Source organism: Cricetulus griseus, chromosome 8 (assembly GCF_003668045.3).
Source record: "Cricetulus griseus strain 17A/GY chromosome 8, alternate assembly CriGri-PICRH-1.0, whole genome shotgun sequence".
Lineage (NCBI taxonomy): Eukaryota > Metazoa > Chordata > Mammalia > Rodentia > Cricetidae > Cricetulus > Cricetulus griseus.
Genome location: NC_048601.1, coordinates 48,671,533 through 48,685,144, shown reverse-complemented (window position 1 = coordinate 48,685,144; position 13,612 = coordinate 48,671,533).

The window sequence follows — 13,612 nt, the reverse complement described above, 5'->3', positions numbered from 1 at the left end:
AAATAAATTTGCTTTCGTGAAAACTGCCCATACATATGATACATACGTATTCCTTTGGAAATCAGAAGAAGGGCTGGCCCAGTGCCCAGTTCTTGCTAACCATTGCAAAATCAGACAAGAAGGTAAAAATGACAATAGATTGTTTAGGAAAGGAAAATGAGATAAGATGGTTTGTAAATGATTGTCCTGCCTCCTAAGAAGTCTAAGGGAATTGAACAGAAAAGGATAACTGTAATCAACACAGCTCAGTGAACCAAGGAGGCTGCAGGAGGCAGAAGATTGTTAACGGAAGGATCAGACACTGGAGTGTTCAAGCAAGACTTTTGAGATGACTTTTAAATAACCTACTTTTAAAGTTACACTCAAAGTGATAATTAATAAATTAAAGCATCCTTTAGGGAAACAAGTTTTTATTTCTTCTAGAGAAAATTAACATATGTAAAAACATTAATCTGCTCGGTTGTTCCCAGACTCACCATGGGCAGAGACCTAACAAACCTACTGCTGGTTGAAGACAACATAAGTTGAAATGCTTCTGAAGCAAATGACCTGCAGAATGTCACAGCAGAGCCTGTGGTAAAGAGGGGCTTGTTTGCTCTGGAGATGGCATCACTGGCTAAAGGGCACAATGGGAGCCTCAGAACAGTTCAAGTTTCAAAATTCCAACTAAGTAGAAACTGGAGCTGCATGGCTCTCAGACCGTCAGAAATCAAAAAGTCATAGGCTAAGCAGCAGTTAGCTAGAGAGCATGTAGAGATTAATGATTGTTGTGCTATTTGTATGTAAAAAGGTTTTTTTAAAATATTCATTTTATGTGTATGGGTGTTTTGATTACATGGTCTGAACACTGTGTGTACTTGTTTTACAGAAGAAGGCAATGTAACCCTTGAACTAGAATTACAGATGGTCGTGAGTCAACAAGTGGGAACTGGGTTCTGTAACCAGGTCCCCCACAAGGGTAGCAAGTGCTCTTTAACGGCAGAGCTGTCTCTCTAGCCCTAGTCTTTCTGTCTTTCTTTCTTTCTTTCTTTCTTTCTTTCTTTCTTTCTTTCTTTCTTTCTTTCTTTCTTTCTTTCTTTCCTTCCTTCCTTCCTTCCTTCTTTCTTTCTTTCTTTCCTTCTTTCTTTTCTTTCTTTCTTTCTTTCTTTCTTTCCTTCTTTCTTTCTTTCTTTTTCTTTCTTTCTCCCTTCCTTCCTTCCTTCCTTCCTTCCTTCCTTTCTTTCTTCCTTCCTTCCTCTTCCTCCTCCATTTCTTTTCCCCGGAGACATGGTTTCTCTATTTAGTCCTAACTGTCCAAGAACACTGTGTAGACCAAGATACCCTCAAACAGGGAATCCACTTGCCTCTGCCTCCCAAGTGCTGGTATTAAAGGCATTCACCAACACTGTTGGGCACGATATGATCTTATTTTATGTGTATGTGTGTGTTTACCTGCATGTATGTCTGTATAACATGTGCATGCAGTGTCTATGGAGGCCAGAAGAAGGCACCTGATTCCCTGAAACTGGAGTTAGAGATGGTTGTGAGCCACCATGTGGGTGCTGGGAACTGAACTCTGGTCCTCAGCACAAACAGCCAGTTTTCTTAAACTGCTGAGTCATTTTCCAGCCCCTGGGTGTGTTTTAAAGATACAGAAATATATATTTCAGAAATTAAAGAAAACTAGTGTGTGTGTCCGTGTGTGTCCCTTTTTTTAGACAGAAACATTTTTGTCTCAGCCTCATGAGTGCTGGGATGACAATCATGTGCCACCAAGCCTGACAACTGGCACCTTTGCACTACGTTAGCGTATATTAGGATTTGTAAAACTGCACTATGTGAACATGTACACCTTGTCTGTATGTCTACCTATAAGCTAAACAGTCACGGTATTTACTTCTAGGGACTAACACAGAGAATTGCTCAAGGTGCTGTTTCCTTTGATCACCACCCTGCCTCCTCCCCTGTCCCCTCCACTGCTACCTCCCACCTCCAGGAGGGTTGAATGCAAAGCATCACCTATGCCAGACAAACACTGCCCCACAGAGCTCTCCACCAGCCTTCATCAGATACACTTCTGAGTAATTTTTTTCCAGTAACTTTTATTTTTAATGTCTGCTATTGTATTGACCTTTTAACATTAAGAGAATGTATGAATTAATCATATAAACTAAACAAAGCTAACACAAAAGTTTCCTGAATTTGAGTCTAACTCTCCTACTTACTGACTTTTGTACTCTTCGGCAAATCGTCTGAATTGCCAGTGTCTCCATGTTGTTTGTAATAAAGGAATAAAAGCACTGAACTTACTGAGCTGTGAAAGGATAAGTTAATATGTATAAGATTTTAAAATTGCTCAGCACATAGTAATCACATTATAAATAGAAGCCTGGATTTAATGGTTCTGAGATATTTACTCTAAATTATTTTTATTAGTAGTTAATTTTTATCAATCCGATTTTATATAAAAAAACTGAAATGTCTTATAAGTGGTACTTTCATGTTTCATAAAATCACACATCTCTATCTGTTAAGTTAATAAATTGGCTTTCATGTAAAACTCATTTTTCTTCAAATTTAATGAAGAAAATATGGTACACTACTTAAAGTGTAATAATATCTTGAAAGTGCCACTGGATTTTAAGGAATGGAGATAATACTGAATTTACTTATTGATTTTGTTATTGCTTTGCTGCTGTGATGTCTCACTATGTAGGCCTGGCTGGTTTGAAGCTCCTTGGGTAAAGCAGGCTGGTCTTTGGAGACTGTCTTCTGGGTGCTGGGGTTAAGGGTGTATGTCACCAAAACTGTGAGTTCTTTCTTTCTTCCTTTCTTTCTTTCTTTCTTTCTTTCTTTCTTTCTTTCTTTCTTTCTTTTTTTCTTTCTTTCTTCCTTCCTTCCTTTCTTCTTTCTTTCTTTCTTTCTTTCTTTCTTTCTTTCTTTCTTTCTTTCTTTCTTTCTTTCTTTCTTTCTTTCTCTGCTAGAGATTAAAGCCAGTGCCAGAGCCAGGCCCTTGCACATGCTAAGTGCTCTTCTAGAGAGGGCTACCCCCAGGTCTCACCCTTAGCTTTTCATATCTTATCTGTCCCAATATATATTACTCTTTAATTTTGTGCATTGTTTCTCACTGCTGCATGTTGAGCACGGTTTTTGAAGAGCAAAACAAACAAAAACTAACCATACATTGAAAACATTCATCTGTTTTTTAAAAAACAATGTATGTGGAATTTCTCATGCATATGTATGTATGTATGTATGTATGTATGTATGTTTGTATGTATGCATGCATGCATGCATGTCAGTCATTTGATTTTTACTGTGTTCAGAGCCTTGAATATGATAGACCAGTGCCTGTCTTCCAGGGTTTCACATGTATTCAGGTCTGGTCTCCAGTGTGGTGAGAGGGGCTCTGGGACTTTAAAGTAACAAAGGCTAGTGGTAGGTTTTTGTTTAGTTTTGTTTTTGTTTGTTTTGTTTTATTTTTTCAAGACAGAGTTTCTCTATGTAGCCCTGACTGTCCTGGAACTCATTATGTAGACCAGGCTGGCCTTGAACTCACAAAGATCCACCTTCTTCCTCCTTCCTCCTTCAAGGAGTGCTCCACCACCTCATGGCTTAGTGGTATGATATTAAGCTTCTGTTGGGTGGGCTGATCTTAAAAGAGATTGAGGCAGTTCCTGTGAGACTTGAGTTCATTCTTCTGAGAATAGGTTGTGAGAGAGACCCTTGACTCACTCTCTAGACATGTGAGTCTTGCTTCTAACATATGCTACCATGACATCATTCACTGCTGGCCCTCACCAGAGGCTGCTGATCTTAACTCTTAGTCTAAAGTCTAAAGCTCCACCAGACCTATTCTTATCACACACACACACACACACACACACACACACACACACACACACACATACATGACATGAACACAGGGAGGGAACTTGTTGGGAAGAGGGTCAGTCAGTGGGAAGGGGGACAAGAGAAGATAATAGGGACAAATATGATAAATATATGAAATTTGTCAAAGAAGAGAGCTAACTGTGCTCGATGTGGTTCAGTTGGCATAGTGTTTACTTAGTATACACAAAGCCCTGGGTTCAAGACCCAGCACTGCATAAAACAGTTATGGTGGAGAGTGCTGTAATCTCAGCGTCTGCAAGAGGGAAGTAGGGGGATTCGATTTATTTAGATTAATTGGAAGGTTCTCAACCTTCTTAATGGTTCTACCGTTTAATACAGTTCCTCATGTTGTGGTGACCCCCAACTATAAAATTATTTTGTTGCAACTTCATAACCATAACTTTGCTACTTTTATGAACCATAATATAAATATCTGATATGCAGGATATCTGATATGCTACCATAAATGGGTTGAGACCCACTAGATAAGAAATCCGAGAAACAGAGCCAGCGGTCAGGGAGGACCAGAGCAAAACAAAAAACAAAAGACAAAACTGATGTTCACTGAGGAACTTGAAGCTCCGGTTGCCTGTATAAGACCTACACAAGACCAACATCTCAGAGTAAGAACTGGGAATCATAAAGCCTAGCCTCTAGCTGAGGAGTTATTGACAACTGATGGCTTGCAGGTTGTCAAACTAACTTCACATTCAGTGAGAGACCCTGTCCCAAGAAAATAAGATGGAGAATAACAGAGCAGGACATCCAACATACCTCATGGCCTCTTTTGGTATGGCCCGACACACATATGTGTGCACCCACACATGCCCCACATTCATAGCCTGTCTGTCTGCCTGCCTGTCTCTCATACATTTTCTTTAAAGCCAGGGAGGAACACACAAAACCTAGTGTCTTCAAGCTGTAGGAGCTTCATTTATTAGTTCCCAAGGTACACCACTTTAAACAGCTTCCTAATTCTTATTTGTACAAAATAACCATGACTTTAGGGTTGGAGTTCTAAGTAATTTGTTCCTTCTATGTACTTTGAGGCATTTATTTTAGACATAAATTTCAATTTTGAATGATAACATTTAAAAGCAACCCCAAGGTAAAAGTTATAGGACAACATAAAAAATGAAGTCACTCTTCTTATGTTTCCCATTGGCAAATTACTGTGTTTTTCCTGCCACTGGGCTTTGTCTAATGGTGTGACCTTTCTTGTGTTAACGAACAACAAACAAAAAACTGCCAAACTGTGATAAAATACAGTTTTTAAGAATAAAATGAATTAAGCTTAGAAGACTCATGAAGGTCAAAAGCACAGGAAGAATGAAGTTGAAGCAGTGATTTGTTTTTGACACATGCTGTGCCAGGTTTTCCCTAAGGTTATTTGTATGAACTTTTACTGCTTAAAAACTATATTAGAAAGTGTGTGTGTGTGTGTGTGTGTGTGTGTGTGTGTGTGTGTGTGTGTGTTTAAAGAATAACACTGTGGGTTGTTGACTGATGTTTGCACAGGACCTAGTGTTTGTGATTCAAAAACTCTTCCGGTATGTACCTACCCATGCCAGGCAATGGTGACATGCTAGGGAAAGACTCAACAGTGATCCTGACCTCCTGCAATATAAGGATTTAACCCTTTCACTGCCCATAAAGAAGGGTCAAGGTGCCAAAGGAGAAGTGCTGGTAGATGCTAAAAGTTTAAAAACAAAAAAGGAAAGTGCATTTATTGTTTCTTTAAAAAAATAAGTCCAATTACATTTTAAATATGTATACAGTGTCTATTTGCTGTACAAGGTCAAGGATGAGGGTCAGCTCTTATAAATCTATAGCACTTCTGGGAATCAAGAGAAAAAGTATAGATTCACCTATAAATAAAAATGCTTGTCAGATGGGCACAGTGGCACATGCTTATAATCGCAGCACTTGGTTGGCTGACTAGGAGGACCGTGAGTTTGAAATCAGCCTAAGTTACTCCAAAAGCCCACCAAACTTAAATAATGGGAGCAAAAAATTATTTAATTAAATAATTTGGTTTCAGACAATTTTGGTTTTCTTTTTTAAATTTTATTTTTATTTTCATCGTGTGTATGTGTGTGTGTGTGTGTGTGTGTGTGTGTGTGTGTGTGTGTGTGTGCATATGTGTGTGTGTGTGCACGTGTGTGTGTGTGTATATGTATGGGAAAGTCAGAGGACAAGTTTTGGGAGTCAGCTCGCTCCTCTCACCTGGTTGAGACAGCATCTATCTCTCCCTTGATTCTGTGCCTTGTACTCGAGGCTAGGTGGTTCAGCCGTTATGGCTGCCAAAAGGGAAACTGGTCCCTTCACTACAGTTTTCTGGGAAAAGGGAACCTCAACTGAGAAAATGCCTCAACCAAATTGGCCTGTGGGCAGGCCTGTGGGGTGTCTTCTCAAATAGTGATTGATATGGAGGGCTCAGATCACTGGGGGTGGTTTTACCTCTGGGCATGGTCCTGAATAGGATAAGAAATGAGGACTAAGCAGTAAGCATCATTCCCCTGCTTTAGTTCCTGTCTCCAGGCTACTGCTTTGACTTCCCTCAGTTATGGACAGTCACATGGAAGTATAAGCTGAAATAAATAGAAAACCTAACTAAGACATTGCCTGACTTTATATTATGTTCCTTTCTACCCTCAGTCATTGAAATCAATGAGCAACTCCATCCAAACTGCGGATGAAGAAATCATTTGCATCATCTTGTAAAATATAAATAACATTGTATTACAACAAAAATGTCCAAAAATGGACAAGAGTAATTTCAGCCATGATCTGTAATGGAGACAGTATGTGCTCTGGCTCCAATAATCTGTGATGAAAAGTTCTGTAAGCTGTGTATTTTCTGCTGATCCTTTCCCTTGGGGTCATGGCTTTCTTCAAAAATAGTGATCATACTGATTATGTCTCATTGTTTTATGAAGGAGAAAAAGTACAGGTTGATATGTACCTTAGTTCATCACTTTTTCCTCGCAGCAAAATACCAAACTTAATTTTCCTTACTCTCTCCAACACAGTTGTTCTCATTTCCTTAATCTTGACAGACTGTTCCCGAAATACCAGCACCAAAGGGACAGATAGACAAACAGACACACAGACACAGAAGACAGAGACAAAAAGACAGACAGATAGTCACACACATAACCAGCCAGCCAAAGACAGATAGACAGGCAGACACACCTTTAGTTCCTTGGAAGATACTGTTAGACCCCCAGAAAACTCAAGTATCCGGGGTCCCAGGCCACGTTCGCAGTCACCCCAATCACCAGGCGTATTCGAGAGCTTGCTGCAAACTGCACGAGGCTTTATTGTAATTTAACGAGCTAACCCCATGTTAGCTCGGGTCTTTCACCCACCGGCCATGGTGGATGGCTAGCAAAAGACGGCTCCTAGGGCCTCCCAAGAGATCTTATAGGGCAGCGTAGGGGGAGTGTCTAGGGGTACGCACAGGTTCAGGATTGGCGTGCCTCCAGGCTTGGAGGGCTTGCCCTGTGTTGATTGGTCAACTGGTTGTTATGGTCCATAGACCCTTCCAGGGTGGTTGCTATGCTCTCTACGTCATTGCTGTGCGCTTGTCCATAAAGCACACCCAGAGTTATAAAGCATAGCACCACCAGCTAACTTCTGATTGGTTCCTTGTCACAAGGCAGGCATCTGACTTTCTAGTGTCTAGGACAAGGTCATAGAAGCACGTGTTCGGCCGTTATGGCTGCCAAAAGGAAAGCTGGTCCCTTCAGTACTATATGTGATTACTTAAATTGTCTCTATCTTTATTGTCTCTATCACCATTAACCCAATGCATTGCCCCCTTCCTGGTGTGTCAACATACCCGTTATTTTCTCTACTTGCTTACTCTGTACAGAGAATCAGAGTGGCTGTTTTATATCCAGTTCTGACAGTAATTTCTGGTCATTCAAGCTGCTTGAACTAGATTCCATTTATCTTAACTATTTTTGTTACCATTATTTGTTGGGACCCAGCCCCCATGGGGTCTCTGTGAGTTGTTTTCCAGAATAACCACAGGTACCTCCTGTTTTTCTGGCCTGGCCCCACTAGCATCCACGTCCTGTTGGGTACCCTTACTGTTGGGTAGAGACCCAACCTTCAGGCCTGTGCTGACCTTTTTGTTACTTCCTGTTTTGAAACATTGTGCCTTGTCCCCATTCCCTTCCTACTTCGTTGGCCTTGGGCAGGGGTTGTGGTTTCCTTGTTTATGATAGGGCATGGGAATGCATTCTGCTAGCAGGTGGTAATTTTCTAGTTCCTCTTATTATAATTGTATAGTCACTGCTGGCTGCAATAAACCAATGGCATTCGCTTCTACTGAATGATCCCGAGTTGTGCCCTTCTTAATCGACAGACTCTCGCCTGGTCTGGTTCTTCAGTCGCTGGCGCCGGCACCAGTGACAATTATTATTTTAAAAATAGGATCTCAGTGTGTAGATTAGGCTAACTAGCCTCATGTTTATGATCTTCCTGCCTCAGCCTCCTAGAATTGCTGCAACTAAGGTATGCTCTACCATTCCCAGTTTCCATTGTAATGTTTAAATGTCCCCTGATGTTCTTTAGGATAGGCTTTTATGCAGCATACACACACCAGGCAGATGGAAACACCTGGTCAGAAATCAAGCTTCAGTTCTCTTCTAGGGCCCAAGTGTCCTGAGCTTGTTGGTTAGTCCTAGGTCTCTTCTCTTCATGTGTTTCTTCATGTGTTTCATGGGACAGAATCCTCATGCCTCCCATTTCACATTCTGCAACATTTCCCTGACTCTTGCATGGGAAAGTTTTCGGCTTCCAAAGGCATGGAATATTTAGTGGGTCCCCTGACAGATAATCCAGGTTATTCTCTATACTATAAGGTCTGTAACCATTCTTACTTCTGTAAAGTCCCTTGTCATGTGACACAGCATACTCATATAGTCCAAGAATAAGGGTGTGCACCTCGTTGGGCATTGAAAAGTAAAACTTATTTTCACTGTCGCTGTGCTAAAAAGCAACTTCAACGAGAAAAGGTTTATTTTGCTTACAGTTCAAGGGTATAGTCCATCATTGCAGGGGTGTCCTGATGGTAGGAACTTGAGGCAGCTGTCTCATGTTGTCTGCATCTGGGAAGCTGGGAACAAAGAATATTTTTCTTCACCTAGCTTCCTCCTTTCTGTGTAGTCCATTACCCAAACCCAGGGAATGGTGAAGTCCTCAATTAACCTAATCAGGATAATCCTCACAGGCATGGACAGAGGCTAACCTAATCCAAAGAATGCCCCACTAGTATGCCTGGAGAGTTGTCTACTGGGTAATTCCAGATCCTATGAAATTAACTATCAGTATCATAGGGTGGCAGTCTGTCTACTGTACAGACCTGTAGGTAAAGGGCTATGAGGGAACAATTTTGAAGAGAACAACCACACAACAGCTGTTTAATTAGAACTAGTAGACATACTTTAGGTGGTGGGGTTTGAGACTATGGATATAAATGTGTTTGGTGGAGATGGAGGTAGGAATATTTCAGATAACATTTTATCTGAGTGCTTAGAAATTTAAAAGTGGGAGGAAATAAAGACATTTGGTGACAAGTCAAATATGGGACACATAGGATTTAAAAGTAGGTTGGAGCCAGAGCAAAGATCTCCAATTTGAGTCATTTTTTTCCCCCATCCTGTAGCAAAATCTAGGGATCTGGTGAGTCAGGCTGGAATCTTTGTGGCCACGTACTGGGCAAGTCAATCATGTCTAGGCTGTAGTTAGCAAGTAGAAAGGACATGTTCCCCAAGCACTGGCCAGAGCCTCACTCTCAATTTCTTCCTTTGGCTTCAGAGAATCCCTCTTGACCTCTCATCTCTCAAGACTGCTATGGACTCAAAACACATTTCAAAAGACACAGAACAGAAATTGGCCAAGGGGAAAGATAATTGCTATTGTAGGAGTCAGGGACATAAATTGTAATTTTGGTTGATTAAGTATTTTGTAGATCTGCCCTATAATTCTGATTAAAGGCATTTCATATTGGGTTTATTGTTTCCTTGAAAGAGTTAAATTCTGAGAGAGAGGACAAAAAGGCCTGTATTTCTTCAAACTGGGTAAATTGTGACTCTGAAAGACAAATTCCATGCATACAGAGTGAGACCAGAGGATGCAGCAAGCTCACAGTGAAAAAAAAATCCCATTTCCATTAAACAATAGTCCTTGGAAGGACCCAGCCTTGTAGAACTACTGCAGTGCCCACCCACCCCCATACTGGGTGAAAAGCATAAAAGTCTGCAGAGAAATGGGGCTGTAACCTGAGAATGAATAAAGAAGCTTTCCCTCTCATATTTAAGTATAAAGAGGCCAGCTGAAATTGAGACGAGATTACAATACAAATGGCCTAGGAACAACAAAGGCTTCAAAGCTTTTGATAACTGACCATGGTGGATAAGATTTTAATCCCTTAAAGAAATGCTGAAAAAAACTGAAGGGCAGGGGAAGACCCACAGAAAAAGAATAGCTCAAAGCTTTGAAGGGAGACCCAAGGTTAAAAGAGACAAAGAATATTAAGAGCTCTAAAGCAGAATTAGAAAAAAAAATACCCAAGTGGGCTTAATGTTTGCCTGTTTTCCCCTAAAATTGTATATTTCATTTAAAGGCAGCATTGTTCACACTTCCACTGTCTTGTTTAGCAGAGAATTCTGTTTTTGAGGGAGGGTGGGTAGAAAGGTTTGCTTAATGCTGGGACTGACTTAATCAGACCTGAGTTTGAAACTCAGATACATGCAAACAGGGTGCAAGTGTCTGTCTCCAAACAGGGAGTTCAAATGGGCAAAGGATTAGGAGAAATTTAGAGGTTACCAAAGTGTTAGTGTGAACATGTCGATCTATAGGATAATCTTGGTGAATGCGCCTTTTTGTGTCTGTTGCTTTGCACAGCATGGATCGTGGCTCTCACAAGCAGTTCTCAAAGAGCAAGATCTTCCATTTTTAGAACCAAGGAAAACCAAGGAAAGCAAACAGAACTTAGGGACACTGGAGGGTCTATATCAAAGCCAACTTGTACATTTAGAAAGCCAGTAAGCCTTATCTGTTAATTTGGCATAGTAACGTTCCAAACCTCTTAGTAATAATGGATTTGTTTTTAAAAAAAGTATTACCTTCTACAGAATCTAGATATAGATAACAAACTAAAGATAGAACTTTGTGATAACCTACTTCATAGCTTCACATTATAATAGTTTAAGCTTATTTTTGAAGTCAGACAAAATAGCCTGTTTTGACAAAGTCATGGTTGGAGAGCAAGGGTTATTATGTCCAGAATAATTAATAGTAATTTTAGCCTTTGTCAACACCTAATTTTATATTTTTTCTTTGTACAACAGGGAGGAAACTTTTAATTATTAAATACGAGCAAGCTGCAACTTTGAACCCACCTATTTTGCATTCTCTGACTACTTGGCAATTCAAACTTGCCAACACCCCCCACCCCAGGAAGATAGATTTTTTTTCCCTACATTTACTCAGGAATGTTCTTCACTAACGTCCATGTAATTGAGTGAGTGTTCAAATTTCAGAGAAGTTGAGCAAGAGGAAAATATATCACACAAAGTTTACCTCAAAACATAATATGACAACAGACATCATTCAAAATCTTTTGTATACACCACTGCTCATCTGTACCAAGTAGCATCTAAAATTTCAAACTAGCCAAGTGGATTTTGTCTGTTCCACTGAATTCAAAAGTTAGTTTTATTACTCGGGATGGCACTGCTGCATTCTAATGAGCTTAGTGAGTCCATTCATATTGTAAAAACCATGGAGAAGACTGATGGAACATGCATAATACAATGTCAGGATAACCGTGACCCTGAATAATTAGGCGTATGCAAAGCCACTTCATTTGTAAAACTTAACAGTTATAAGAGGTTCAACTATATGCAAAGAAATGTCACAGCAAACATTTTGAGATTTGTGCCTAACTGGCTTCACCTGACAGCACAGTATCAGGTGTTAATGCTGTTTTATGTGTTGAGATTGGCTATATTAACACCTGTAAATAAGTGCAGTGTGTTAACACTGCAGATCATGTGTATAGATGTCTGAAGTAATGTGTGTATTAAATAATTACAGGAGTCCTTACACAGTTTTGAAATACCTTTTAACCTATCTCAGTAGTGTAGTCAGAGATTAAAATATCTTTTAACATATCTCAATAGGGGACTTACTGTTGTAAACAATTAGTAGAAACCTAAAATCCCCTGCTTTTGCATTGGTGTAGAAAAGCCACAAATCTCTTAATACACTCCTGGACCAGTCTTTCATCTAGTTTTCCCATGAGAGAATTACAAAAGTGATTCTTGGAGTTAAATTAGGGCATTTTAGAGCTCCACAGAGGACAGGTTTGATATACTTGTCATAAATCAATATGTAACCCAAACCTGTCCAATATCAATTGGTTGCACCAAGTTCGTTTCTCCAAAATGTTCTGCCATGACGTTTTATCTGCATGTTCTTTAGTCACAATGGACTACATTTATTTTCTAAAGAATGCCAACCTTTAGAAAATAAATCCTTCTAGAGGTTAAATAACAGGACACATTTTGTAGGATTGTCCAGGAGATGCCATGCACAAACCATTCTGTATAACGCCCTGACTTTCCTAGTGAGTTGGTAAGTATAAAGTCCCTGATGCAGGTACCCTTTGCAGCACTGATTTGACTTGAAGAGGCACATTACCAAGGCCTCATAAGAACAGCATGGTCTCTGTGTCAATTTCACAAATTAAAATCCATTAAAAAGTACATCACCATCATATCTGTTTGTTCTCCTTTCTGTTACTCTTCTAGAAGAATAAATGCTGAACGTATCTCATTTGCATAAGCAGGCAATATACACCAGTCAGTGTCTTCTAAAGCATTCATGCTAATGACTTTAGCCACGGAGTCTCAGCCTTTTCTCATCTCTTGCTCATTATGATAACCTGTCAAGCATCCCATGAAAGCTAATAGCACACTCAGACTTCCCTTGATAGAGGCTCATTTTAAGAGTGGTGTTTACATTTTCCCATCTTCCTGTTTTGTCTTCATTTTGATAGGTGAAAGTAGCCAAGGACATAAATCTCCTTTTGTCGGGGCCCAAAAATTATCGAATATAAAGTTTTGGGGTCCAAACCTCAGCTCTAGTTCCAGGAGCCTGAATCTCCCATTGTCTTCCAGATGCTGGCTAATTACCACCAAATGGCTTAGCCTCAGTGGAGAATGTCTCCTAGTTTGCATTACAACAGACCTAGGCCCTGAGTGTGCCTGCACCTGTTCCGAGGCCTTGTTTACATGCCTAGGGACTGTTTGGGGGTGTCTCTAAGATTAAAAGAATTATTTGTTATCAGCTTTATACGAGATAGTAGATGTCTTCTGCCGTCTCCCCCACCATGGGAAAGCTATTTAAGAGGATGCTTGAATAAACCAGGGACTCCAGTTTCCAGCATGGACTGAGAGCCCTCCTGAAATGGCAAGATGCCTGTGTCTCCTTTTTATCGTCTTTGGGTAGCTAAGAGTTTCCTGGTCCAGCACTTCCCTACTCAGGGATGGACCCAGGGGCCATTCGGCTGGCTCAGAACACAGCCCCCAAGACATCAGTATGGAATAGATAGCCTCTGAGGCATGGGGCTGATACAAGCTGGTCCCCAGCATCCTTTAAAAGTTTTTACTATTTATTATTATTATTATTATTATTATTATTATTATTATTATTATTATTT